This window comes from Dermacentor andersoni, chromosome 2 (assembly GCF_023375885.2).
Source record: "Dermacentor andersoni chromosome 2, qqDerAnde1_hic_scaffold, whole genome shotgun sequence".
Lineage (NCBI taxonomy): Eukaryota > Metazoa > Arthropoda > Arachnida > Ixodida > Ixodidae > Dermacentor > Dermacentor andersoni.
In genome coordinates, this window is record NC_092815.1 from 256,632,868 (window position 1) to 256,639,566 (window position 6,699).

The 6,699-nt window shown below is 47.2% G+C and overlaps 1 long non-coding RNA gene across 1 annotated transcript; it reads left to right on the plus strand.

Moving 5' to 3' along the window:
• Positions 1-552: 552 nt before the first annotated feature.
• Positions 553-2,762, plus strand: LOC140216037 (uncharacterized). Its single transcript, XR_011892684.1, has 2 exons — positions 553-882; positions 2,435-2,762. It is a non-coding gene; the product is annotated as an uncharacterized lncRNA (long non-coding RNA).
• Positions 2,763-6,699: the final 3,937 nt, after the last annotated feature.

Genomic DNA, 6,699 nt, shown 5'->3' on the forward strand with positions numbered 1-6,699 from the left:
CGCAATGACGTACAACTAAATTACCGCAATCTCTGCCTGGCTCGAATGCAAAAAGATAGTGTCATAAAAAGTACTTCCGCGAAAATGCAGCGCTAGTTGAAATTGCATTTAACGGAGCGTCACTGTGTCGAAAAATATTAAAGAATGTACAAATTTAAATTAAATACTGCGCTAATTAAAGCTCTGCCCTGTTGAAGTGACCACTATAAAGATATCAAAGCCAATGTGGGCTATATACAGCACGCTGCGATTGTTAATTCATGGCGCAAACGCGCACGTTTAGCGCTTTCATTGCTTAAACGAGAAGGTGATAAATGTGGGTCATGGTAGAGTCAAGCACATTGCATCCCTTTCTAGTGCTTTCGTTTTATAATAGAGCAGAAAAAAATCCCGAAGTTAGGTGCGATCACGGGTGCCAGCTAATGCATCGGGCCGGCGAGCGCGCGATGGCCTGCGAAGCGTGCCGTGCGCAGCGCGCACAGCCGGCGGGCGAGGAGAATCAAGGAGGAAAGCGCGGGAGTGGAGGAGAGTGTCGCTACTTTCATAAGACGAGGCAACCTAAAGTTTGCCCGCGCGGCACCAGCGCCGAATGCTCCCCTAGCGGACCGATGGAAGTTTCGAGGGTCGTCGCTGCGCGAGCGCGCGCCCGTGATCTGTTCGGCGGGAGCGCTCGTGCTGGCTCGGGCGCGTTGTTTTTGCGATGGCGAGTGCGACCTCATCAGCCAGGAAAGGTGGCACGCAATACTGCTGTATTGCTGATTGCCATAACAGCCTCGAAAACACGAAAGGTCGAACGCCGCCCGTGAAATTCTACAGATTTCCGGGGAAGTGGTACGAGAAGGTCAGACGACAAGCATGGATAATTGCAGTGCGCCGAGTCAAGTAAGCACCATACTTTCGTATTCGCGTGCAATATCGCGGCTGCTCGATGAAACGGAATAGTGATATGCCTGTTTTTAGCGCCCAACCGTTTGTTTAGTCATGCCGCGTTGTTGAATTGTGTTGACATCCGCTGCTTGTTAGCGGTAAATGCATGCGTGTTGCGACGCTGAGCTTGACGACGCGAGCTCGATTCCCGGCCACAGCGGCCGCATTTCGATAGGGGCGAAGTGCAAGAACGCCCTTGTTACCGCGTGCTTTGATTTTTGTGCACGTTAAAGAACCCCCGGAGGTAATAAGTATTCCTGAGACTAACCATTACAGCGTGCCTCATAATGATTTAGTGGTTTTGCATGGTTTTGGCAGTTAAAACCCCCGAATTTATTTGATTCTACTGTGCCTTCACTCGCAATCGGCATGGACGAGCTTTAGAGAATTATTTCCATTTTCCAAACGCTGCAACTTAATGTACTAGTTGTGCAGGTAACGAAAGGGGACGCGCGCTAGTTTTGTCTGATAGCAGACAGCATTTAATGCAAGCCGCGGTCGTCGCGTGCGTCGGTAAGCGGCAGATCGGAAAGCAGCCGATCGAGACGTGCGCGTTATGTTTGTTGTTTGGCCATGCTTTCTAAGTTCACAATATCCAAGCTTGCTTTAAGGTAATTACCACCTTGCACATTCTTGCTGATTCACTCTTCCTGCCAAAAACCTTCGTTTCCTGTAGTAGCCGGCCATCGGTGCAAGCTTACTTTAGCTGTTCGCCCGACGAGGCACTAGATTTGCTTTGGTGAGGCATGTATCTCTAATGCTTGCGCTCGTGCTGTTGGTCTTAAGGCCTGTTAACGTGGTCTGGGTTCATTTCGCGGAGCAGTCTGTACGAGCCAATCCTCATTAGCAGTGAAAACGCACCTTGCTGATTAATGCGATGAGTTGCAATGACTCCAACATCTGCATTGAATAAGGCGTGATATACACTAAAAATTTATTGCAGCATGATTCAAAGCAATGTGCGCCTATGTAGTATTTAAATTGTTAATTTTGAGCAGATGTGTGTTTTGGCTGTTGTGTTCTAGGATTTCGTGCATCCTGGGAAGGAAACTGCTTTAGTGTTCTGGTGAAGCAGCGTACTGACCAGGACAAGGCAGACACACACATGAATACAAGACACTCGCTGTGCTTGTGTCTCTCCTATTTGTACTGGTCAGTGCGCTGCTTCACCAACACGGTATGATGATTAATCACCAACTCGCCCAACTTCCCACATTACTGCGTTAGCTTTATAATGCAGTTCTCTTCGTGCCACGCAGTGACGTTATTGGGGCAAGAAATAGGCATCAGAAGTTACAGGCACTAGCATCTCCGAATCACCATGTATTAAAGGCATGTACAGTTTGCCAAAAACAGCTTAATTTGTGATTTGCCTGAACCTAAGCCTGAGAGGGTATAATGAGCTATAGGCTAGGCCACGTTGTTGAAGGTGGGAAGATGGTCTTTCTCGTTAGTAACGTTCCATGCTCATTTGTGCCTAATACATGTGTTCTTTCTGTGCTCGCAGTGCTGATGACACTCCCTGGGAGCCATCCAAAAGCATGCGAATTTACAAAAACAAGCAGGCTTTGCGAAGCGAAGACATCGATAACGCTTGCCGTTGTTCGCTGACAGCTCCGCGCAAATCAGAACGAACACAAACGTGTAATTTACTAATGCTCCAGCCAAGAAATTTAGCAGCAAAAGGCGGAAGCACAAAATGAGAGCAGCCGTGTGCGCGCACTCAGCTACCGAGGAAACTAACGGCAATCGTCACCGTCCCTCCACATCTCTGCAAGTATGCATGACCGCTTTGTGCCTGCATCATATAGAAATAAAGTGGCTAAACTTCTGAACTTGGTGTATACCTCTAAATCGACATCGTATACGATCTTGGACACCTGTGACACGCACTTGGCTTTCACTGTCACATCACCGTCCACGATTTGTTGAACGCCGTACACGTGCGGAAGCAGACGCTCCCCTTTCGTGAGGTTGCCGCCACGAAAGAATCTGTCCGCGTCGGCAGCCTTCTTGAAAACGCATTGCAATCTCTGCGTCGCTGTTGCGCAAGCAGGCGATCTGCCGCCGTCGAAAACTGAGCGCCGTGAGAACGAGCAGCGAAGAAACGCGCGGGCGAACCGGTGTAAACAGAGCGGAGACCGCGCCACGGCACGACCGCGCTGCATCACGTTTCCACATTGGGGGCGCTGTCAGGAGGCGCAGTAGCGCCGCCTGGCCATGGTTTTCTCGTCTATCAAGGGGCTTTAGGCCAACCGTGGCGGCAGCGCCACCTCGCGAGAGGAGACGGCAGAGGGTCACGTTCTCGCGCCGCTCCCAGGCGGAGTTTTATGACTGAAAAGTATCTAGTAGCGGTGCCCTTAACCCATAGACGGTGGCGCCAGATTACCCTCTAGGTGTTATAGTGAGAAACTCTATGCGTTCAGCATTATCGATCTTTCACGTGACCTCTGGCCTGGATTTAAAATTTTTACTGGTGTTTCCGAGTGCACGGCGGCACGGATTCATTCGTTCGTACACTCAAGACTGGTTGCTTCTTTGTTTCTAAAACTAGTTTCTTGCGCTTCGATGTCTGGCGTTATTTAACTTGGGGTGAAGTTATGTGTTTGCAAGCGGACATGTAAGCCCGGCAGTTGGGTTTCGGTCGTGAGCCATTCGGAACAGGTCTGCATCGAAACAGGAGCTGGATTTTGCTGCGGCTGACAACGGCAATAACGGTGAGTCGTTTAACACCGCTGCTTGAATCGTTATATAATATCCGTCTCATTACCTTCCAGGCGGGCACAAGTTGACGAACTAGATCCTGCATTACATATGGGCAGTGAGGATCTCAGTTGCTGTTTCCTAAATAAACCTTTACTTGCGAGGCTGTCCTTTGGTTTACACACACAACCAGGAAAGAAAGAGCGATATCAGAACACGCGTCTCATTTTTCATGTTATTGTAGCCGTGGTTGTAGGTGACTGAGTAGCCTTATCAATATACATATTAAACTTTTTTTTCGAGTCGGCCGGCAACGTCTTTCGTCCACAAAACCGAATAATCCTTTGGTAAAATGAAGTGAAAGTACAGAATTTAATGTATTAAACAGTTGCAAGCATGATAATTCACCCATATTTCGTACTTGTTGGTTCCAAATGTTCTTGCTGTTCAGATTGGTTTACCGTAGGGCATTTATTCTTGCAGTAGTGAAGCGGTCCATCACGTTCGTGCAGAAAAATAATGCATCAGTTCTAATAGCTTTATGACTTTCATGCATTTGCTTGTGGAACTAGCAGTGTGATCACTTCTAGTGTATAAATGAACCCACAAATGTTCTCATTTGTGATCTTAATAGTACTTGCGCTGTTGACATGCATTGTAGTTAGGCAGACATCAATTTTATGGACAATAGCAATATTTATTTAACATGCTGCTTAAGCACCCTAGAACAGACAGTGTACATTTGCATGTGTTCTGTAGTCGCAAATCATTACAACGTATATGTAACACCTTTTTGCATTTCATATTGCAAAACTTTGCTTTTTCAATTTCTGATTCAGTCAAAATTTCTGTTCCAGACATGCAGTAATGAGGACGGCACCAGTATAAAGCAACACACTCCACGCACTAAACAGAAGCTGCTGCCTGCTACAACAAGGTCATTGTGTGGACATTGGCTACTACTACAAGGTAAACAACACATGGTTCAGGAATAAATATGTTTGATATATGCTGTATTGGCTTGCTGTTTGCAGCAGATATGAATGTTTGTTCATATTTATGGTTCAGTATAATTGGTTCGAACATATAAAACACACATAAATTTCGCTAATCTGTGCTGTATCATGTGTCACCGTTTTGCCCCAACAGAGTCTATGCCAAGCACATCTTGGTCATCACAGGAGTTCCTATCTGCGCCAACAGGAAGGGGCTGGAGCCGAATTTGCAAGGCTTTTACACCAAGAACAAAGAAGCACATGCAGAAGAATATGAATGAGATATCAAGTCTGCAGAGGACTGTGTCAAGACTGAAAAGAGCTTCAGCCACCATTCCACCAGCACGGACATTTGGCTGAGTCATCCAGGTAACTCAAAAAGGACTTTCTAGAAATTCTTCGTCTTCAGATGCACCTGCAACATCTGACCAAGCACGGACGACGCTGGCCAAAAGATTGAGTTCCATCAGTTTGCCCTTAATCAGCTTCCTAGCCATGTTAATTCCGTTTGTGCCAAGTGTAATTTTTCTTCTATAAATGCAAGCTTTCTCATTGCCCATTTTTGTTAGAGGTCATTCATCCTCATCCAAATATTAAGGTCAACCGATTCTTCGCTGATACTTAATACCAGTCACTGTCTAGCAGCCTAACATATCTGTAGCAGTATCTTCTAGTGTATGTTGTCATGCGCAATTCCTCTCCTGAAATAGCGGATGCAGCATCGGCATGCGTCTTGCATTAACCTATGCACATGTGCTATGCACCATTTTACTTTTCTTGATGTTTTTAGCTTTCAATGCTTGCAGAGCAGAGTGGCTTCTCTCTTGAATGCAAGCTTTCTCATTTTCCATATTCCTTGTCTCGATGATGATTGCTCCTCTTCCTTGATAGCCTGGGTCTTTGTGCAAGCTACAGTGAAGTGATTGATTGCAGAATCTGGTTTTGCTGCCACACTTGGTTGTGGTAACTGTGTTACGTTTCTCAGATGTGGGGGCCTAGTCAGTTGCATTGGTAAGCAGTCCCTCGAGGTAAGCATTTGCTCCTGCAGTCTGCAAAGCGACATAGACTCCCAGTATACACACACCGTAACTGGTGCGCCCCGTTCGTTCTGGCCTGCTGCAGCCATGGGCAAATTGTGCTTGTGGCCTACCTCGGCCATGATTTGCTCAAAACGGAGACCAGCATATGTGCTTACATGGTTCGAAGTGTATGAAGTTGATAGCCGTATGGGTGGAAAGGCCCGCAAGAATGGCTGCCGAAGGTGATGCCCACAAGAGCGACTTGTCCACATTGCGACAAAGTGGGACACAAAGTGTGAGCCACACATAGCGGCCCCCGAAAGAAAATAAATGTGCAGGTTGGAAAGGAGTTAACGCTAAAATGCCGGGTAGTCCATGTCGCTGTGTTGGTTGCGGCAGCAGATGCCTGCGTCACCTGATTGCTTCGCAATGGGAGTTGCTCATCTTCAACGGCAACTGTTGGTTCAAACAGGTGCGAGGCTTTGTCCAATCTGTTTGTACCGCAGGTTGTCCTCGTTACCAGACCACCACATGTGACAAAGGCAAGCATTATGCCTGTAAGATGGTTCGTAGCCAATGTATAATGTATTGTCTGAACCTCATGCGGTGACTGATTGCTGTTTAATTTTGCTGTTATGTCACTTGGTTATGGTCGCAGTGTTATGTTTTTCGAATATTGCGGCCTGGTCAGTTGCACTGGGAAGCAGTCTCTCGAAGTAAGCATTCGCTCCTGCAGCATGCACAGCGACATAGACTCCCAATTTTCATGCAACGTGATTCGCGCTTTCCTGCTGCAGCAATGGGCAAATTGTGCCTCTGGCCTTTCTCGGCCGCAATTAGGCATGAACGGAGACCAGCATACGTGCTTACATAGTCCGATGCGTATGAAGTTGATAGCCAGATGGTTGGAAAGGCCCGCAAAAGTAGCTGATGGAAGCGATGCCCACGAAAGCGACTTGTCCATAGTGAGACAATGTGAGACACCAAGTGTGAGCCACACATTAGCGGCCCCCGAAAGAAAAGAAACGTGCAGGTTGGAAAGGAGTGACTAGCTA